This window comes from Rhinopithecus roxellana, chromosome 8 (assembly GCF_007565055.1).
Source record: "Rhinopithecus roxellana isolate Shanxi Qingling chromosome 8, ASM756505v1, whole genome shotgun sequence".
Taxonomy (NCBI): Eukaryota; Metazoa; Chordata; class Mammalia; order Primates; family Cercopithecidae; genus Rhinopithecus; species Rhinopithecus roxellana.
In genome coordinates this window covers 125,871,142-125,894,524 of record NC_044556.1, presented here as the reverse complement: position 1 = coordinate 125,894,524, position 23,383 = coordinate 125,871,142, and the positions used below count along the sequence as shown (strand labels likewise).

At 40.3% G+C, this 23,383-nt stretch overlaps 1 long non-coding RNA gene across 2 annotated transcripts; it reads left to right on the top strand.

The window, feature by feature from the left end:
• Nucleotides 1-1,467: 1,467 nt before the first annotated feature.
• On the top strand, nt 1,468-22,641 carry LOC115899189. 2 transcript variants are annotated; one of them, XR_004058886.1, is made up of 6 exons: nt 1,468-1,970; nt 9,857-9,950; nt 13,924-14,139; nt 16,720-16,858; nt 21,113-21,336; nt 22,197-22,641. It is a non-coding gene; the product is annotated as an uncharacterized LOC115899189 (long non-coding RNA). The 2 variants fall into 2 exon arrangements; XR_004058887.1 differs by having other exon boundaries at nt 13,743-14,139.
• Nucleotides 22,642-23,383: the final 742 nt, after the last annotated feature.

The window sequence follows — 23,383 nt, the reverse complement described above, 5'->3', positions numbered from 1 at the left end:
GAGAACAGGACTGTAAAGACAATATCTGGAGGATGTGACCCCCATCAGCATAGCCTGGAAACAGCTGGGCCAAGGAGGATGGGGCCCAGGCACTGTGAACACACATATGTCCCCAGTTCTCATCATGGCCACTTTTCTAGACTTCAGAATCTAAACACCCAAAACCAAGACGTAAGCTCAGAGACAAATTAAGCAAGTATTCATATTACAGAAGTAACAGTTTTATGAGCCTAAAACATCAACTAGAAACAATATAAAACTGTCTGACCAACAGACCCAGGCAAACATGTCTAAATTAAATTTTGAAGATGTTTTTATTTTATTTTACCAACAGTTTTTAAACTAGCTTTATTTATTAAAGATTCCTGAAATCACATTAACTTGAAAGTATTTGGACACACTTACATTATGAGTACTTAATTTATGTCAATCTGGTACCATGTACACAATATGCAAACATAGACATGTACACATGTGCATAGAGAATACATAAATATAGATTTTGTAGCTTTCGTTTAAAAATTCTAGCCATGAAACAGGTAAAACTCACTAGTTTAAAAGGATAGTTAAATTTTGCCTCTGTAAATGGAACGGGTTAAACTTTGTTCCACATGGCTGGAAGCCCTTATCACATTTTGGAGTAAACAAGGTAGCAAATTTACATATTAAAGCATAGAGAGAATTTAAGCTCTTTAAAGAAGTTTGGGTATATTAAAGAAAAATTAAAAATGGGTACCAAGGTGAAATCATAGGAATAAAAATAAATCATAAGAATTTACCGTAAGATTTTACAAGGAAACCAATTTTATTTGTACGGGTAGCTTTAAATTTGTCTTCATTTTCCAACTAGGCCGCTGAGCTCAGGGCAGAGCCCAATAACAAACAGAGCCAAAAAAGCATATGTAGTTTTCAGGCACTGCTATGGCTTGTTTATCCCCACCAAGTCTCATGTTGAAATTTGATTTCTAATGTTGGAGGTGGGGCCTGATGGCAAGTGTGTGGATTGTGGAGGTAAATCCCTCATTAATGGCTTGGTGCTATTCTCATGGAAGTAAGTGAGTTCTCTAACTCTTTGTTCCTGTGAGAACTGGTTGTTGAAAAAAGCCTGGCACCTTCTCCTCTCTCTTGCTTCAGCTCTGTCACCATGTAAGCTCTGCACATACCAGCTCCTTTCCTTTTCTTTTTCTTTTCCTTTTTGTTTTTCCTTTTTTGTTTGTTTGTTTTAGACAGAGTCTTGCTCTGTCACCCAGGCATGCGGTGACATGATCTTGGCTCACTACAACCTCTGCCTCCCAGGTTCAAGCAATTCTCCTGCCTCAGCCTCCCAAGTAGCTGGGATTACAGGTGCGTGCTACCCCACCTGGGTAATTTTTGTATTTTTAGTAGAGATAGGGGTTTCACCATGTTGACCAGGCTGATCTCGAACTCCTGACCTCAGGTGATCTGCCTGCTAAAGTGCTGGGATCACAGGTGTGAGCCACCACACCCTGCCTACACTTCCTTTTTTACTGTGAGTGGAAGCAGCCTAAAGCCATTGTGATGGTTCATATTGAGTGTCAACTTGATGGGAATTGAAGGATGTGAAGTATTGTTCCTGAGTGTGTCTGTGAGAGTGTTGCCAAAGGAGATTAACATTTGAGTCGGTGAACTGAGAGAAGCCACCCTACCTACCAATGTGGCTAGAATAAAAGCAGGCAGAAGAACATAGAAGGACTTGACTTGCTGAGTCTTACAGCCTTCATCATTCTCCCATGCTGGATGCTTCCCACCCTCGAACATCAGACTCCAAGTTCTTCAGCTTTTGGACTCTTGGACTTACACCAGTGGTTGGCCAAGGGTTCTCTGGACTTCGGCCACAGACTGAAGACTGCACTGTCGACCTCCCTGTTTTTGATATTTTGGGACTCGAACTGGCTTCCTTGCTCCTCAGCTTGCAGATGGCCTATTGTGGGACTTCACCTTGTGATCGTGTGAGTCAATACTCCTTGATAAACTCCCCTTCATATATACATCTATCCTATAAGTTCTGTCCCTCTAGAGAACCCTGACTACTACAGCCATCATCAGAAGCAGGTAGTAAATCCGTGCTTCACGTACAGCCTCCAGAATGGTGAGCCAAGTAAACCTATTTTCTTAACAAATTTACCCAGCCTCAGGTATTCCTTTATAGCAACATAAATGGCTAAGACAGAGCCTAATACTTAAATATGTGGAAAGCAGGTGCAACTGGAAGACAGAACACCCAAAACATCAAGGGTCCCATTTTTATAATGACGTGTAAACCCATTTTACACTGGCTCCCTAAATAGAAGGAAAAGTCATGGGACTGGACAGTGTATTGCTTTCAGAGTATACCTTACTGTAAGGACATTTCTGTAAGGCTGCTAGTTGACCTCACGTTAATCAGCCCACTCTGTGATCAGCCCATCTCTCATGGCAAGTGTTTCCACAGCCTCTAAGTGTGTAAACTGTACCCTTTTTATCGAAATGCACAAAGAAATAAGTAGCCCCCTGCAGAAATAACCATTACAGCAACTGCTGTTAGCCACCTCCAAAACTATGGTTCTCACCAGTGGCTTGTCAGTCACCATACACACAAAGGTCAAGTTTTCTCTTACAGTACAATGTAATTCCTTGTAACCACCACCCCAACCACCACCACCACCACCACCAAAACAAAAGAGATCAAGGAATTTAATACAAAAGAGGGTAGAGCTTTAGACCTGACAGAAACCTGCCCAGGACTTTAGGGACTCCAGGAGGAAAACAGAAGACCCCTAAAAGAGGATGTGTGGTGCTTTTTTCTGTGTTTCTCAAGGAGTCTCAGGGTTGCTAGAAGTCTCTTAGATTTTTTTTAATGTCAAAAATAGGAGAAAGGAAAAGTAATGCAAGTGGAAATAAATGGAAGAACAAGTCAGAGGAGCCAATTTGGGGGAGATTTTGAGCTTTTTAAAAGGCCAATGAAGTTTACATGTTTTTGGTTTTGGGATTTGTTTGTTCATTTTAACAAAAATCATACCAATATGAATGGAAGCAAATGAGAACTAAACCTAATTTTAGTTGGGACACACAGCTGATATTCCTTGCTTTTGTACTTTTTACCAAAGGTGATCTCCCAAGTGACTTACCAAAATCAAAGTCTTGACCAAGGTCATGACTTAATCAAGGATGCATGAGGCCTATCTAAAGAGATGTAAAGCAGTCCTCACAAGATCTAGAACCACCCCAAAGACAGCTTAAAGAAAGGAAAGTTTCACTAGCTGCAAATGGAGCACAACCCACATCTATGTGGCCACATTCTCTAGGATGTCAGCTTCTCAGCTGACTGTGAATGCATAAAGACCCAAAAAGACTCGTATGCCCCCACAGATGGAAGGAGACAGGAAATCAAAAGCTGTTTATAAAGGGAAAATAATCAATAATCGTAAAAAGTGAAAAGTGACCCAAATATCAAACCAAAAGGGACTGGTTTCCCGACTGAGAAAGCCAGGCCAAGGTGGTGAAGCATGGAATTTTAACTAGACAACAAGGTGGAGTGGCTGTCATTAAAATACAAGGGATTTTAACTTTGTTTTAAGTCAGATTTTTTGCTCTTCAATTTTGTCAAGAGAATTTTTAAGGCTATCCATGACATTATTATGTGTCTTTTTAAAAATATGACCTTTTCTCCGCCAACCATAGGCTATGGACATTTTTACATAATTGAATATTTTCACTTATTGACATTTTGTGTTGGAAGGTTAAATATTAGACTAACATGATGAGACATTTTCATGCGAAGTCTTCAGTGGTTGTAGAGTCTATTGTTTTGTGAATAAACAAATCTGGATCTATTTTATATAATTTAAAAATTGATCTCATAAATACAAACAAGACAATTGTTTAGAATGACAGTCTAAAATCTTTTTTTAATTTAGGGGTCTTTCTAATTTAACAAATCCATCATTTGGCCACTGATGAGAATTTCCAATGGTATACTTATTTCAATAACAACTTAATTCAATAAGTCTTTTTATCGAAAGCCCAAGGGGTAATTTACCAGGTTTAGAAGAAGTTTTTAGTTTTCTGGAGAGGGCATAGAAGAGATGGTTTCAATTATCCCCCAAAATCTAGTCCCAGAAATAGGCTAAAATATTAAGACTCTTGTTACCACATGAGGTTAAGGATGGTGTTGTGTGTACAGTGCCACCACTATCCCACATATTTGTGGGAGGCTGCCAATCACAGGCACATTAATCTGTGATACTGGCTAGGCCCTCCTGGGATTGGACTTTCCCAGGGGCAGCAAGGGTTGAGATAACAAAAGTTCCTTGTGAATGGGACCTTCTATTAAGACAAATCCCCCTGAGAATTTGACATGTTCAAAACAAAAAGTATGTGCTGGCTGGGCGCAGTGGCTCATGCCTATAATCCCAGCACTTTGGGAGGCGGAAGTGGGTGGGTCCCCCAGCACTGCTGGGGGACCTGGTGTACCCTCTGCAGCTGCTGGCCCGGGTGTTAAGCCCCTCACTGCCCGGGGCTGGCAGCACCGGCTGGCCACTCCGAGTGCAGGGTCCACTGAGCCCACACCCACCCAGAACTCATGCTGGCCCACGAGTGCCACGCACAGCCCCGGTTCCCGCCCACGCCTCTCCCTCCACACCTCCCCGCAAGCAGAGGGAGCTGGCTCCAGCCTTGGCCAGCCCAGAGAGGGGCTCCCACAGTGCTGTGGTGGGCTGAAGGCTCCTCAAGCACTGCTAGGGTGGATGCTGAGGCTGAGGAGGTGCCAAGAGCAAGGGCTGCTAGCATGTTGTCACTTCTCAGTAGGACAAAAGGTTGCTACAGTCCTATTATTTTATGATTATTATAAGTGTACTAGAACTCTAAAAAGAACTTGTTTGTATAATGTTATTCTATACAAGGTATGTAGCCCAGGAAGTGACTAACCAGATATGTGTTATGACCCATCTGAGCCTCCCATGACCACAGTTTTTAAAATAAGATTAAGGACTGAGGACTGATGTGGGCTCATAAATGATATGAGTAAAGTGTTAGCCAAAACAGAAGAAAAAGTGGTGCCCAAACAAGTCACCTTAAAATTTGATGCCTGTGCTGTCATTGATAGTAAATAAGTTAGAAATAAGGTGTGGTTCTCTTAATTAGAAAAGAGGCTATATGGCAGAAAATAAGTACATCTGTCATAGATTAGGACTGTGTGGAAATACATGTAAATACTGCTCTTGTGTCATTTAGGCCACTTGGATAAAAAGAAAATTAAAAGGATCCAGTTCACCTTCAGAAACGAAAAAATGGCCCTTCCTGTACTAAGGGACAATGTAACCCCTTAGAGTTAGTAATAACCAATCCCCTTGATCCTCGCTGGAAAAAAGAGGAGCGTGTGACCTTAGGAATCAACAGGGCCAGACTGGATCCTCAAGTAAATATCTTGGTTAGAGGAGAAGTTTACAAACGCTCTCCTGAGCCAGTGTTTCAAACTTTCTATGATGAACTAAATGTGCCAGTACCAGAAATTCAAGGAAAAACAAGAAATTTGTTTTTGCAATTAACCGAGCATGTAGCCCAGTCTCTCAGTGTCACTTCATGTTATGTATGTGGAGGAACTGTAATAGGAGATCAATGGCCATGGGAAGCCCAAGAATTAGTACCTACAGACCCAGTTCCTGATGAATTCCCAGCTCAAAAGAATCACTCTGATAATTTATGGGTCCTGAAAGCCTCAATTATTGGACAATATTGCATAGCTAGAGAAGGAAAAGGATTCACTCACCACATAGGATGACTTAGTTGTCTGAGACAGAAACTGTATAATGGTACCACAAAAACAGTCACTTGGTGAAGTTCAAATCACACAGAGAGAAATCCATTTAGTAAATTCCCAAAGTTGCAAACCATGTGGACCTACCTGGAGTCCCACCGGGACTGGACAGTCTCCACTAGATTATATTGGATATGTGGGCATAGAGCTTATGCCAAATTACCTGACCATTGGGCAGGTAGTTGTGTTATTGGCACTATTAAACCATCTTTCTTCCTACTGCCCATAAAAACAGGCGAACTCCTGGGCTTCCCTGTCTATGCTTCTTGTGAAAAGAGAAGCAGAGCTATAGGAAATTGAAAAAATGATAAATGGCCCCCTGAGAGAATCATACAATATTATAGGCCTGCTACTTAGGCACAAGACGGCTCATGGGGATACCGGACCCCCATTTACATGATCAACCGAATCATATGGTTACAAGCTGTCTTAAAAATAATCACTAATAAAACCAGCAGAGCCTTGACTATTCTGGCCTAGCAAGAAACTCAGATGAGAAATGCTATCTATCAAAATAGATTAGCTCTCAACTACTTGCTAGCAGCTGAAGGAGAGGTCTGTAGGAAATTTAACCTTACTAATTGCTGCCTACACATAGATAATCAAGGGCAAGTAGTTGAAGACATAGTTAGAGTTATGACAAAACTGGCACATGTGCCCATGCAAGTGTGGCATGGATTTGATCCTGGGGCCGTGTTTGGAAAATGGTTCCCAGTCTTTGGAGGATTTAAAACTCTTATAATAAGAGTTACAGTAGTAATAGGAACCTGCTTACTGCTCCCTTGTTTGCTACCTGTACTTCTTCAAATGATAAAAAGCTTCATCGCTACCTTAGTTCACCAAAATGCTTCAGCACAAGTGTACTATATGAATCACTATCTCTCTGTCTTGCAAGAAGACATGGGTAGTGAGAATGAAAGTGAGAACTCCCACTATTGAGTGAGTCTCAAAGGGGGAAATAAGGGAGGAGACCACCCCTCATATTGTCTTATGCCCAATTTCTGCCTCCAAAGAAAGAAAAAGTAAAAACTAAAAGGCAGAAATGAAATCCACAAACACCACACACTGGGCCTGGTAGTTAAAGATCGACCCCTGACCTAATTGGTTATGTTATCTATAGATTACAGACATTGTATAGAAATGCACTGTGAAAATCCCTATCCTGTTTTGTTCCGATCTAATTACCGGTGCATGCAGCCCCCAATCATATTCCCCCTGCTTGCTCAATTGATCACGACCCTCTCATGCGCACCCCCTTAGAGTTGTGAGCCCTTAAAAGGGACAGGAATTGCTCACTCGGAGAGCTCAGCTCTTGAGACAGGAGTCTTGTTGATGCCCCTGGCTGAATAAACAATAAACCCCTTCCTTCTTTAACTTGGTGTCTGAGGCGTTTCGTCTGCAGCTCATCCTGCTACACTCCATCTCAAAAAAAAAAAAAAAAAAAAAAAAAGTGTGTGCTGATATGTCTCAGGATTCCAAATCTTTTTAGGCTGGCCACTAATTTGAACCAAAAACTATATCCCTCCCTCTGCCATGATGGCAGAGACCAAGAGACAATGCTCCTGCTTGGTCACAAGCCAAGTTCTCAAGGTCATAAAACAAGATAAGAATGGAACCTCATCTGGTTTTTATATCACAGACCCACAGCAGTTTGTCTAAATAAATGCTAGTCTGATCAGAACTGCGAAATTGGTGAATCCACAGGGCTGCCCTGAACAACAGACCTATGAGGGTTTTAGGTTTGTGTTCTACCCTATGGTATCCCACTTTATGATAGGCAACACAAAAAGACAAAGAAAAATACTGTTTTGGGGAGAAAAGGATTCAACAATATGAATATTTATACCAAAATGTACACCAGAGTCACTACACCAAAGACTAGTCACACAAATCCTTTTCTCCCATTAGTCAAGATTTTAAAGGGGAAAAAGAGACAGTGATTCTTACCATCCATTTGACCAGATTACACACAGAGAGAGGCAAGGAGCCTAGCTGGTAGAAATTTCTTACCCTTCTGCTGGTGTGTCTGATCCTGAGTTTTCTTGCCTGTGACTTCCAGAAGAACAGTTTTGGTATCCTGCTCACAGTGCCAAAACTATAGGGGCCAAGGGAAAACTTCCCCTTTGCCCTCTGAAGGGTCACTGAAAGTCAGCTGACAAGAAGGCAGATGAATAGGAGAAATGGCGTACAAATTCATTAACAAGCAGAGGAGAAAACCACAGAGTGATTGCCCCAACCTCCCAACAGGGTTCAGAAGCTTATATACCATACTGAGGTTACAGAAAGAATAGGGGCTTGCAGCCTGGCCCAAAACAGGTTATGGAGGTTGCTATATTTGGATGTTTGTCCCCCAAACCCTCATGTTGAAATTTGATACCCAACCTTGGGATTAGGGCCTAATGGGAGGTGTTTGTCATGGGGGTACAGATTCCTCATGAACAGCTCATGGTAATAAGTGAATCCTTGCTCTAATAGTTTCCATGAGAGCCGGTTGTTAAAAATAGCCTGGCACCTACCCTCTCTCTTGCTTTCTCTCTTGCCATGTGATCTCTGCACGTGCCAGCTCTCCTTTATCTTCCAGCATGAATGGAAGCAGCCTGAGGCTTTCACCAGACACCAGACACACTCTTCCAGCCAGCAGAGTTGAGAGCCAGATACACTTTTTTTTCTTTATAAATTACTCAGTCTCATGTATTCCTTTATAGTGATACGAACAGATGACGACAATGGTAAATCTGACTATGGTGGTAAGACAGGGTATGGGAGGGGAAGAAGAGGAGGCCTGACTAGCAAAGGTGGTCTTGCTCTGTAGATGAACCTCACAGGTAGCAGCCCTCAGACAGAATAGATGGTAAATGTTTCTTCCAGACCTTTAAAGGTGTTGGACTCTCAGTTAACCTTTCCTACATCTAGACAAGGGAGGGCCTCAGAGAAAGCCTGCTGCATCAATGCAGACTCTATACAGATGCAAATCTCCCCCTCACAAGACAGCTTTGCCGGACTACTTCTCTTTGCAAGTTCTCTGAACAACCATCTCAAAATATGTCAAAGAAGTATGTTTGTGAGGAAAACATTTTTATTCCCTTCAAACAGGCCTATAAAATGGCTTTATTCCTTATGCTCTTTTAACATAGCATCCACCTATTTCTATGTGAGCTGACCTACCATAGGCCATTGTATTAGCCTCTTTTCATGCTGCTGATAAAGACACACCTGAGACTGGGAAGAAAAAGAGGTTTAATTGGACTTACAGTTCCACATGGCTGGGGAGGCTTCAGAATCATGGCGGGAGGCAAAAGGCACTTCTTACATTGAGGCAGCAAGAGAAAAATGAGAAAGAAGCAAAAGCAGAAACCGCTGATAAACCCATCAGATCTCGTGAGACTTATTCACTACCTTGAGAATAGGACAGAAAAGACCAGCCCCCATAATTCAGTTACCTCCCCCTGGGTCCCACCCATAACATGTGGGAATTCTGAGAGATACAATTCAAGTTGAGATTTGGGTGGAGACACAGCCAAAACATATCAGCCATCATCGCAGGTTCAGTGAAAAGCTAGTTTAAGAAAATGCTCAAATTGAGATTTCTGAAATGTCCCCTTTCCTACCACATGTCCAGTGCATTCTCTCACCGGAGAGTACGACTTAGGTGGCAGGAGCTGAACCAGCCTCACCTCCACTAGTCTTCCTATATGCAGGCAACAAGACAGAAGAAGGGAAAGGGACCTGAGAATGCAGGCAAGAGATAAGATTGTTTGTCAAGAAAAACCCCAATACTGATCATATCTATGGAGCCACAAGTGGAAGCCAAAAATGGTCTTCCCAGTGTGTTACTCTCTGGGAGGTGTTCTTATCTTCCAGTATCTACTCCCTTCTAGTTATCTGATGGCGTTGTAACAAATCTTTATGACAGAAGTGGAATGCCTCTTTCTCCCTCCCTTTCTCCACCTCCCCCTTGGTATGTGATGGTAGACAGTATAGTGACTTCGAGTGTTTATTTAACTGTGCATGCTTTTTCTCCATTGTCTAAACATCCCCCAGGAACCTTGACATCAGTTTCACCTCTCCTCTGGGGCTGAGAGATGGAAAGAAGGGTCAGGAACTTGAACAGAAATCCAGCCCTCAGTACATTTCAGTAAGTAATTGCTTTCTTTTTTCATTTCAGAGTAAAAAAAAACCTGTTTCAAACTCTCTTCGGGACAACCTATGAATTAAACATCCTATTCATTGCAGACATGCTTCATATTTCACCATGATGGGCAGTCTTAAAGTCTCTACTTAACTATTGATAGCCACTGAGATTGCAGTAATCCCTGAGACACTCATGGCAGAATGGTTCTAATTGTTAGACAGCTTTTTCCTAGATTGAGCTGAAATCTGTCACCGTGGAATATATCTTTCCCTTCCCCACTAGGCCTAGTTTTTCTCTGTGTTAGTCATTCTGCCAGGCATTATGGAAGATATCAAATAGTGAAGGGCATTCTGCCAGGCATTATGGAAGATATCAAATAGTGAAGGGCATGATCCCTTCATGGAGCTTTAGGCAGGTAAGATACACTGCATGGAAAATAATTTATATATAACATAATAATCCTATGAAGTAAGCATTATGCTTTCTTAAAACAAATGAGGAAAACAGATTCAAAAATGTTCATTGCTGCATGTGTTATAGTGAAAAGATTGTTTAACCTGGCGTAGTGGCTCACGCCTGTAATCCCAGCACTTTGGGAGACCGAGGCGGGTGGATCACCTGAGGTCAGAAGTTCAAGACCAGCATGGTCAACATGGTGAAACCCCGTATCTACTAAATATACAAAAAAGTTAGCCAGGCGTGGTGGCAGGTGCCTATAATCCCAGCTACTTGGGGGGCTGAGGCAGGTGAATCGCTTGAACGCAGGAGGCAGAGATTGCAGTGAGCCAAGATTGCACCACTGCCCTCCAGCCTGGACAACAAGAGTGAAACTTCATCTCAAAAAAAAAAAAAGTTTAAAAGGCAGAATTACTGGAGTGCTAAATGGGTTGTATAAAGGATGTATGATTTGAGTGGCTTTCTAAAAATATTGAATCATATGACTAGTTTACTTCCCCTGACCAAGTAGATATCAAGGGGCACAGCTGAGAGTTATCTTCAAGGAGGGCAATGTGTGCACAGGGTGACACTGTCAAGACACTAAGGCATCATCTAGATCTGATGATAAATTAATTAGTTTATGGTATTATTTATCTGATCATTAATTTATAGCAGGAAGGACTTCAGATAGGCAAAAGGAGGAACTATGAACCTAGCTGGTTGCTAAAAAACTGAAAGGTACTACCAATGGAAATGGGCGACATCTCCATCCTTGGAGATCATCAGAGGTGACCAGACAACTACAGATTCTAAATGATTTCAACATTCAGCTGCCTGAAGGCAGGGGCCTGGATGGAATTTTTCTTTTGGGTACCTTTCAGATCTGAGACTCTGATCCTAATTCGGAGGTAGAGGAAAACAGGTAAATATTTCTCTCCCTAATGTGATAGCAAGTAAAAATGAAAAATAAAGGGCCTAAAGCTGGGTGTGGTGTCATGCACCTGTAGTCCCACCTACTTGGGGAGCTGAAAGAAGAGGAGTGCTTGAGCCCAGAAGTTTGTCGCTAGCCTGGGCACATAGCAAGGCCCTGTCTTTATAAACAAAACAAAATAAAATAAAAATTTAAAAAATAATAGAAGACCTAATTCTCCTTCTTGAAAATAAAAATAAAAGACACACCGCCATCAACCCTGCCCTGCAATCCTCAACTCTTTTTTCAGAATTTTTCTATCCTTCCTTTTCAAACGTATATAAATCTTCCCTATGACTAAATAAGTTTCTCAATTCAGGAATGTTTCCTCAAGGGCCTGGGAGTCATCTTTTTGAAATGCAACCATCACGGAAGATAGTGTCCCCATCTCCCAGTTCCTGTGGGAGGGTTACAGCCTAACTTCAGTGGGCGCCTTGCCCCAATTTGCAAAACTACCTTCTGTCATAAAGATATGGAAAGTTTGTTTTTCCTCCAAATAAAGCTAACACAGGTGGTCTCCCCAATTACCAAGATAAAGTTAGGACAAACTCTGTGTGACAAAAGGTGTTGTCTCTTTCTTAAGGACTAGTGATTGTTTATCTTGGGAGCATGAATGTACTGGTTTGTATCTGCTTGGCTGTTTAAGCGGGGAGTTTCCTTTCTGCCTTTGCAATCTCTTAGCAATTGCATGTGATACACATCACATTCTGGTTTAATGGCTATTCACTAATAAAAAGAAATAGTTATTCAATAATAAAAATAAAAATGTTTTATGGCCAGGTGCAGTGGTTCATGCCTATAATTCCAACACTTAGGGAGGCTGAGGCAGGAGGAGTATTTGAGTCCAGGAGTTTGAGATCAGCCAGGGCAACATAGCAAGACCCTGTCTCTATTTTTTGTATAAAAATTATTTAGACTGGGGACAGTGGCTCACGCCTGTAATCCCAGCACTTTGGGAGGCCAAGGCAGGCGGATCACCTGAGGTTGGGAGTTTGAGACCAGCCTGACCAACATGGAGAAATCCCATCCCTACTAAAAATACAAAATTAGCTGGGAATGGTGGTGCATGCCTGTAATCTCAGCTACTCAGGAGGCTGAGGCAGGAGAATCACTTGAACCTGGGTAAAGGTTGTGGTAAGCCAAGATCACACCATTGCACTCTAGCCTGGGCAACAAGAGAGAAACTGTCTCAAAAAAAAAAATTATTTAAAAAATTAAATTAAAAAAAGTGTTTTGTTTCTCTACTACCTTTGTGGAGGGAATTTCTGGGTTGGGACAAGATCTTGGTTTCTTAATTTTCTCAATAATTTTTGTGAATGAAGGTAAGATGGCTGGCAGTTTCTGAATAAAGTGGACAACTGAAGGTCTGTGTCCACACAGTCAGGTAAGAGACCCTGATTTTTAAAAAGTCTCCTTCTCCCTCTCTACTTGTTTGGAATAGTAACTGGATGATACCAAATTCAAGCTTTTGCTATTGAATAAACATGGGAAGTACAGGCTCTAAGATCTCATCAAGATCACCATTAGGTTCATGGTAGAAAAATATGGGATGCCAGGAATGTTGCCTGTTGGACTCTCTTGAATGGCTTACATCTCTCTCTCACATTTGGAATGGATATACACATCAGATTCTAGTCCTGCAGTGGCCTAGGGATGGCTCCCTTTGATTTGGATAAATTACTGCATTTGCGGAAGTTCTCAGAAGGTCCTTATGTCAAGCAAATGAGTTACTGGTATTTGTGGGATGAATATTATTCTAAGAGGAAACTCAAAAGTGATTTAGATAACCAGAGAGAAAGACTGAAACAAAAAAATAGAACAGGAAATACAAGAATTAAGAGCACTTTCTCTTTCACAGAAACCTCCTCCATTGATTATTCTTGTTCCCTCTGTTCCTGCTGCCTCACTTTATCCCTCCTTGTCTCAGACTGACTCCTGGAAAGGGATGTGTGATGAGCTTTTAGACAAGTGGTTTCTCTCCTTAGTGGGTTCCATGAGAAGAGAAAAAAGGATGCCACTTTTCCAGCTGCAAATGAGTTACCGCCCTGTTTGAGGATATAGAATTGACTGCCCCCTGGCCTATCCCCAAGTCCACTTCTTGCCTTAGACCAGATTTCACCTCCAGGGACCCCTTCTCATCCACACACCATTTAACTGGAAAGGTGAAAAAGATAAAATTAAATAATCAAGATCCTGGAATAATTGAGAACTCAGATAAAAGACTATGTCCCTGTATGAAGGCAGCAGGATGGAGAGTTACTTGGAAAAAGACAAACAAAAAGATATTAGGTTCATAAATATACCAGTATGGAAAAACAAACCAAGATGCCATATAATCCTACCTTTTTCCTATTTTAATGCAAAGAAAACCAACCCTTTTTACTCAGATTACCAGCAAATCTGATGCCACTGAGAAGCCCCCCGGGTCCCTTGGATGCAAAGGAAACATTTAGCACCTATGTGCTCTTCTCTCCTGCCGATATCATCCATCTAAAGGATTTTTCCTGTACCCCGGGAAGATACACAAAAGTTTGCAGAAATGCTCCACAGCTTGTGTTTCGTTTACAGCCCTGCACATAGGGATGTGCACTGACTTGACTCTTGTGGGGAATCCTGCAACCAGCCCATTTTGCTTGTTTGAGGACCTGGAGATGATCCACCACCTAAGGTGGCACTGTGACCAGAAGAAATTGATTACCACTCCCTACAACTACAGAACTGAGCACGTTGGAGATCCATCCAGAGCGACTGCTAGCAGCAGTACTTGAAGCCTTTCCACTAAAGGTAAGTTGGGAGAAGTCGCAATGGTGTACCTGGAATAAGAATGAGTCCTCCATTGATTTCCAGCAGCAGTTTGTGGAGGCTTTCTCAGAATTTACTAGCATGGACCCAGGAAGAGATAAAATCACTCCCTAATCTTGGCAAACTTTGTCTCTGCTCTCTTGCTGACTAGCCAAGCCCAAATTAAGGAAAAGGTGTTAGGATAGCAAAGACAGACTATTGTTCAAATCCTAGCAGCAGCCACTACTCAGTTTAGGGATAAGACAAAGAACAACAGAGATTAAAGACTGCTGTTGGCTGCTCAGTGAGAATTAGTTACTAAGGAGGATAATCCCTATACCGGGCAAAGTATAAAGATAGCAAAGGAAGAGGAGAAAACAGAATGTTGTTATTGCAAAATACCAGGGCACTGGAAGGACTATAGAAAGAGACTCGGGAGGATACCAAAATTGCAGAGTCAAGAGAGTCAGGAAAGCTGAGAAAGATGAAACCCTCAGCTAGGAAATAGTTGGCAAATGGCTCAAAATTGACAGATTGGGGGAATCTCAGAGGTGGGAAGTGGTAAACCATCTATGTCAAGGACTTCCATCCTTGGCTTTTCTGGTAGATATTGGTGCTACTTATTCTGCAGTTTCCTCAGAAAATTCCTGCTTTCCATCTGGTAACTGATGAGTACAAGATGTTGGTATTTTGGATCAGCCTCCATTTATTCCTTTTTCTCTTGGATTCCCAAACAGACAGGCGCTCTTACTAAGGTACCTTCATTCTGACTTTCTCCTGTATCTCCTATAAACCTATTGGGGAGAGACCTACTCTGCAAATTAAAGGCTACTATATTTTGTACTCCAGATGGCCTATTGGTGAAGCTCCTTGAACAAAAGAGCACCTGAAATGGTTACTATGTGCCTTATAGAAGAAAAGGGACCAGGCATGGTGGCTTACACCTATAATCCCAGCATTTTGAGAGGCTGAGGCAGGAGGATCACTTGAGCCTAGAAGTTCGAGACTAGGCTGGGCAACATAGGGAGACCCTGTCTCTATTTAAAAAGAAGGAAAACAAGATAATTATCTTATGTATGTATGTATGTATGTATTATTATTATTATTATTATTATTATTATTTTTAGAGACAGAGTCTTGCTCTGTTGCCCAGACTGGAGTGCAGTGGCGTGATCTCAGCTCACTGCAACCTCCGCCTCCCGGGTTCAAGCAATACTTGTGCCTTAACCTCCTGAGTACCTGGGACTACAGGTACGTGCCACTGTGCCTGACTAATTTTTGTATTTTTAGTAGAGACAGGATTTCACCATATTGGCCAGACTGGTCTCAAACTCCTGACCTCAGGTGATCTGCCTGCCTTGGCTTCCCAAAGTGCTAGGATTACAGGCGTGAGCCACTGAGCCTGGCCAGCAAGGGAATAACTTAAAAAGGACATTCACCCTGTTATACTACCACACTTCTAGTAAAGAAGGAAGGTAAGTTTCATAGAGATATACAGGTTTGCATGAGATCTTGGAGACATAAATGAACTTATTGTTCCATTAACTCCTGTGGCCCCTAACCCTGTAACTATTCCAACTTTGGTACTGTCATCTACACATATTTTTTTCTGTGATTAGTCTATGTTTTGCTTTTTCTTCTGTTCCTCTAGTGGGCAAGTCTAAATGTTTTTTGCTTTTACTTAGAAAAAGCCCAATATCTGTGGCAAATAATTCCTACAAATAATGCCCCCGTACTATTTTCTCTAGTTATTTTTAGGAAAACTTAGAGAAATTTGTTCCACCAGAGGAATCTACAATTAATCAATGTGTAGATGATTGACTGGTAGCCTCAGAAACTAAGCAGCAACACAAAATAGATTAAAGCATCTACTGTCAGCTGAAAACTGTAAAGTGTTACGGTCTAGGAGTCAATCGATTTTGCATATCAAAAACTTTCTATAGAAAAACAATTGAGACAATTTTAGGGATTAGTAGGGCATTGAAAACAATGAATCCCAACTTCTGCTGAGTGTGCAAAACCTTTGATGAGCAATTGCATGATAACTCTCCCTGGTCTTTAGAATCTGAGGAGGCTTTTGAACAACTGAAATTAGCTATAACTTCTCCCCTAGTCTTGAGGAATCTCAATTTTGAAAACCTTTCCACTTGTTTTGTTATGAAAATAAAGGTGCTGCTAATGAAATATTAGCTAAAAAGTTGGGATTAAACTATAGGCCAATAGTTTATTTATCAGTTCTAGAAAGCACTGCACTGAGAATGCCTGGGTGTCCACAAGAGGAAGAGGTAGCTAGCATTCTTACTGAAAAAGCCCAAAGTCTTATCTTGGGTCACATGACTTATCTGCATGTCCCACATGCTGTGACAGCAATCTTACAAGCCCATAAAGCCTAGCATTTGTAACCAGTTTGGCTGCTTCTGCACCTCACTTCCATTTTGTGTACATCACTTTCCTTTTTCTGTCCATAAATCCTCTCCAGCCACACGGCAGCACCAGCGTCTCTCTGAACATACTCTGGTTCTGGGGACTGCCTGATTCACAAATTGTCCTTTGATCAATTAAGCTCTGTTCATTTGTCCAAAGGTTTCCTTTTAATACATGGTGTCAGAAGTAGCATCTGAAATAGAGCTTCCAGTGACCCCCAGGAGCATCAAGTAACCAAGCAAGGTACCTGCTGACCCCATTGTGTTCATTGTTTTCTCACAGCAACTGGGAATCATGGGTAAGCTCTCTTGGATTCTATAGCTACATGGATTTCTGTTTTGAGCTACCTGAACTTGTTAGAGCACATTTTTTTCCGAACTGTCTTCTGGAGTTTACAACAAAAACTGACTGGGTCTAGGATCAGATTGGATCTGATAATTAACTGCTTGCATCCAGTTAGTTGTTTGGCTGTCTGACTGTGTCAGACAGGAACTAACAGTAAATTGCAATTCTGCAGGGGGTCTAATTTTCGGCTTTCAGAAATTTTTCAGATTTTTTGTGTCCTATCCCCTTAATTGTTGTTGTTGTTTTTCTTGCACTGTTAGGTAGGAGAAAATTCACTGGCTAAGTTGATCAAGGGGATCTAAATGGTCAAGGTAAAAATGGGATTCTTAATTTCTGAAGAACTGAATACTCCCCCTTCTGGCTATGCCTACATTTACATGTATAAGTATTAGGCCCTAGAAACAGCGAATGCTTACAAAAATGGTGAAACTGTTACTAAAGATATTTTAAAATTACAGTGGAATGTTCCAAATGAAAAACATTGCGCTTTAAAAAGTGCATTTAAAAATGAAAGCTCCCAAATTAGGCTAACCCGGGGATGCCTATTTATGTGCAGAAGCTTCTAAAAGGGTTTCAATATTTTTATTACCTCTTTTAAAAGACTCTTTATAAAAGGCAAATAAAAACCTTAGGCAACTAATTGATAAGAAAAATTAAATCTGCCACCATTTTGGCTTAATAACTATTCCACCCCCAAAAGTATAAAGAAAGCTATCCTGGATAAAGGGTTTTTAAAATATAGGGCCTCAGGTAAAGTAGGTTTGCTTCTTTTTCAGAGCTATTTGTGCTGAGTCCAGACATACAGAATGCTTTCTTTGCCCTATTTCTCAATGTACTCCACCCTGAACTTGGTAATTTTAGCGAAGAAACAGTAGCTAAGTTAAAAAAAAAAAAAAACCCTGCCTATTGAACTAAATCATTCTCAAAAATACACCTTTCTGACATTTAGCTGGCTGCTTTGAAATGCTTTTGTAAATAAAATTTACATCTATAAAGGAAATCTTCATTTGTAAGGGTGTCTGCCTCTGTGCACTTGGAAAAGAGGGAGGACTGAGTCACTAGAAACTCCTATCATTGTTTTAAATTTATATAACAAATCTTACCTTTGTTTAAGGTGTTTTTCTTCCCATCCTGTCTTAACTAGGCCTTTACCTACATCCTGATTCCTTGGTTTGGGCAAATTATGGTACAATATTTAGGTCAGAAGTCTCAGTTCTCTGATTTTTAAGATAGAAATTTCCTACCTTATTTTACTTAAGAGTCATCCCATTAGAAATGCAAATCTAGGGTTGCCTAGCTAACAATTGCTTAGAACAATGGAACGGATAATTGGAAGATTGATTGTCACAATGGGGAAAATAGAAAAACTGTTTGAGAGCTGGCAAATGAGAATCTTTATGAAAGCTATAAAATTTGCTTCTGTCATGTGTGTCTGTATGTCTGTATGTGTTATGTGTATGTAACAATATTTGATTTAGAAAACTAATTTTAAAAGTATTGGTAAAATAAGATAGAAATGGCTTCAGAATTGTCAGTTAAATATAATTCAGACATTTTTGCCTGGATCTACTGGTCAGACAGATTTACATTGTCTCCGTGACATGTTTTAAAGTTATGAAATGATATCTTTGACATTTGCCTAATTTGTCTGTTAGTTAAAGCTGTAAGGCACAGATTCTGGGCTACATTGAAGCCTTGTACATGTCTTACTGTGAGCTTGTTTTTTTATTTTGAGCCTCTGGATTCTGGGATCTGGACAGGTTGTTACAATAGGTAACTAGTAAGATATGAGCAGAGCAGGAGAGCCCTCCCTCCCCCAACCAGGAATGTCAGGTGATTATCAAGTGATGGTCAGGTGGTTGTTAACTGTCTCTCTAAAACACTAATTGGTTGCAGCCAGTGCCAAGGAAAGGCAGTTCATAGATAGAAAAACCTGAAACTGCTGATCAGCAGCTTCCCGATAAGATCTCAGGAGTTGGGTGTGCATTAAGAGGCAAAATGGCAGAATTTAACTGGTATATGACCTTCTAGGGACATTTGATAAGGGAAGAGTGCCTCAGGTGAGCATGCATACATCTCCAGTAAACACACTGCACATGCTCCTCTCCCAAGTGCTAGCAGGCCACGGCTCATGCGAACAGCCAACCCAAAGGAAGAATAACAGAAGAAGGGATGCAAGGCCCCAGAAGTATGCCAACATATAAAACTCCAAGTCAGAGGTCGAATCATGCACCTGATCTCTCAAGTCATCTGCTTGGCCCTTTTCCAAATATAGAGGGTCAAGTATTTCCAAATGTATTTTATTTCCTTTTGTTCCTGCTGTAAAGTTTTTTTTAACAAACTTCACTCCTGCTTTAAAACTTGCCTCTCTCTCTCCTTCTGCCTTATGCCCTTGAGTCAAATTCTTTCTTCTGAGGAGGCAAGAATTGAGGCTGATGCAGACCCACATGGATTCACTGCTGGTAACAAGGTGACCATGGTGAGGCCTGGGAATATGTCCTCAGTGCCTGGACCACTCTCTGCAAAGCAAAGCCAACCTCCAATGGCACATTCTCCCTGAACCAGTGTTGCCAGCTGGCCATGCCAGGAGGGGTTTGATCCTCCAGGTATCATCTTCACAGTTGTCCTCTGTTCTGACCTCTATACCTGATATGTAAATTCAAGACCCAGATGAGCCCTTCACTACAGAACTGCCTTGGGTGCCATATGGGTACTTAGGGCCCAGGATGATTAGGGAAGATATTAGGGAGGGTACCTATGTCATAGTTTGAAAATTCTTTTCAGTAATTTAAAATCTTTAATCTATTAAATTAACTAATAGATAGTCATAACATGTTTGAGTTATTTCTAAGTAAGTTAAAATACTGAAACATTAATTATTTAACCTAAGTTTAAGTTTATATATCTTGGCATCTTACTTTTACATAGTATAGAGAAGCTAAATATAATTAGATCTGTTAATAAACAAGAAAAACTGAAGAAACATCTTTCTTAAAACATTAGGAAATGATTTTCATCTACAAATACTGATATAAAACAGTTTAAAATTACTTCCTAGGTTTTCGCTAGAAATTAGGGCTATTAAGAGTTAAAATTAAAGTTAATATATGTAAATAAAACTACCAGATATAAAAGAAACAATTTTGTATACAGAATGTATTTTTTTAAAATGGAAGATATATTTTTGGTGAGGAAAGTTGTAAAGGCATGAAGATGTGGGTATGTTGAAAAAAAATTTTGTCTAGTTTAGAAGCTATTTCAAGTTTGTTGCAAATTGAAGGAATAAAGTATATAGATAAAATTACATGGGTATAAAAATTTGGGGAAAGAAAAAATAGAAAAATTTTGTGAGAGGCTAAAAAAGGTTTATGAAAATCTTATCTTGTGTGTCCAAAAGCTGCCCGAGATTGGATGAATTTGTTTGTAAGGTTTTAGTCAAATTAGCTTTCATGTTGATAATACACTAATACAATAGTAAAATTTGGTTTCTCTTAAAGAAGAATTTTATGTAGTATGAATCAGATTCAGTAAAATATTTTTGTTCACCTTTTGAGGAAAATGCAAAAAAGAAAAGGGGAAGAGAAGAGAGAAAGATTCTGTCTTAGGCTGTCTTTATTAGGCCTTTGCATTATTTGGAAAACTGAGCCTCTTCACTATCAAAGAGTAAAGGTTTTTGCTTTTAGAAAATCTTTTAATTATCACTTTGACTAAATGAATGACTATTATTTGATGGTGACATGTGATACTACTTTGATTAACTGTTTTAAACTTTTGGTGTATTTGACAGGCTTTCCAAATTCAAATTTCAGATTCAAAATTTAGTCACTTTGGCTTCACACTAACTTTGGGATGTCACAGTGGGTCCCTGCAGCATCCAAAACGGGAATAATGAACAGGCTTAGCTGATATGTTAAATTACATGAGAGACATTGTCAAACAAGAAACAATGTTTAACCTTCTTCAAGTTATATTTTTATGGATATGTTTTTAATATATGTTTCAAAATTATAAGAGATTCCTAAAATTCTGATATGCCTTGTTATGTTATTGGTTATAATTATGGTTATAATGCAACAGAAATAACCAAATTTATTTGTCAATTTTGTCTTTAACCATGACTATTTTAAGTTGTTTCCACAGTTAACTGCTTAATTCTGATGCATTTTCTTTCTTCTTTCTTCCTTTTTTTTTTTTTTTTTTTTTTCAGAGACGAGGTCTCACTATGTTGCCCAGGCTGCTCTTGAACTCCTGGGTTCAAGAGATCCACCCACCTCAGCCTCCCAAAGTCCTGGGATTAGAGGTGTGAGGCACCGTGCCAGGCCCTGATGCATTTTCTGAAAGCTTTTCAGAAGCAAATAAATTGCTAAAGTATTGTGTCTCCTAAAAGGTTCATGGAAAGGATAGAAAGGACCCTGATATCATTTACACTGGGTAAGAATTCCCAGAATTCTAATGAAGAGACTGACTGGTTTATAAAACTGCTAATCCAAGCAAGACAAGAATTAATTGAATACCAAGGAAATACTTTGCCAGATTTTCATGCTAGATAAGCCGGTAATGAAATTGTTAAGATCTGCAGTTTCAGTAAACTCCACGGTCCAAGCCAAATTACCTCTGATAACTCATCTAATAAACAGTGCTATGCATCTGTATTGGAGAAACAAAACTGGTGTTTAAGAGGATATAAATTAGTTGTTAAATGTGGACTCATGGAGAACCTGGATAACCACATGGTCCCTCCTGCATCCTTAAAGCCTCCACTATTAAAAGCTCTGCAATTTATATATATGGAAGACAATAGAAACTTCAGGTTTTTGCTACCTGATGTGCCATTTGGACATTTATAGAGGGATTTTATTTCTCTGCCATTTTCAGTGCATGTTTTCTAGATGTTTAGAAGCTTTTTCATGCAAGAAGGCTGATGGTATAACCGTGGCTAAGAGGTTATTAGGAAATGTGTTTCCTCATGGGGCATTCTGGAGAAATCTTCAATGATAGAGGTATTTGTTTCACTGGACAAGTTGTAAAACAGTTAAATAAAGTTTATAGATACAACAGCATTAGACAAAGCTAACTGAATCGACTGGATTGCCTTGGTCAATGGTACTGCAGATTGATTACAATTAGATCCACTTTCAATGGAAAATATAAGTTGACCCCTTATGAAATAGTCACTGGAAGGTTTGTGCCCCTAATAATAGGGCCTCATGTATCCTCTGCTTCTAAACTCTGAAATGACTGTATGCTGCAAATCTTTAATGCATTATGCCAAAGTGCATTTTTTTTTCCAGGTAAAGGAAGCTTTTCATGATGCACTAACTGAAGACAATGAAACCCTTTATGATCTAGAACCTGGAGACTGAGGCTTCTAAAAACATCAGAAAAAGACTGCCCTGCCACCTACACTGCAGCAGTAGAATCTTTGGTCCATGGAGTCACTCATGCTAAATGTGACATAACCAAACTGAAACTGTATGGAAGCAGATAGATCCCAAAAACAGACTATGGTTGTTTTTGTGGGTTTTTTTGTTTTTTTTTTTTTTTTTTTTTTTTTTTTGTTTGTTTGTTTTTGTTTTTCTCTCTCTCTCTCCTGAAAACAGGAGACTCCAGCATGAGAAAGCCCCTTCCGGCCCAGTGCGGCGGCTCACGCCTATAATCCCAGCACTTTTTGCTTGAGCCCAGGAGTTCCAGACCAGCATAATCAACAGGGCAAAACCCCATCTCTACTAAAAGTACAAAAATTAGCTGGGCGTGGTTAATCCCAGTTGCTCGGGAAGCTGAGATGGGAGAATCTCTTGAACGCAGGAGAGTGGAGGTTGCAGCGAGTCGAGATTGCATCACTGCACTCCAGCCTGGGTGACAGAGTGAAACTCCTTATCAAAAAGAAAGAGAGAGAGAAAGAGAGAGCCCTTTCTAGTGTAACCCTTACAAAAAAGTAACCTGAAGTCCTTGTTCCCACCTTACAAAATCCACCATTCTGCTATTTCCCAGTGGGATTTGAGTCCAAATAAGAACATTTATGATAGCAACAGAGTGACATAAATAGCCTAAAGAGACAATTTGTTAAATTAAGTTTGACCTAAAGCTACCTCCTTACATATTTAAATTTGGTCTAAAAGTTTCTTCATACATAGTAAACTGTAATCTAACTGGCTGTGTAAACAGACTATAACCTACTCTTGTAACAAACAGCCAAATCTTAGCCAATTATAGCAGCCGAGTTTCAGTCAATCACAGGCAGTCAGCTGTTCACACCATGTTCAAATGAGGCAAACACCGAGCTGTAACTAACCTGGCTATTTCTGTACCTCACTTATGTTTTCTGTTCACTTTCCTTTTTCTGTTTAGAAATCCTCTCTGACCACATGGCAGTGCCAGAGTCGCTCTGTACCTATCGTGGTTCTGGGGGCTGTCTGACTCCTAAATCATCCTTTGCTCAATTAAACTCTGTTAATTAATTAATCAATTTAATTTGCCT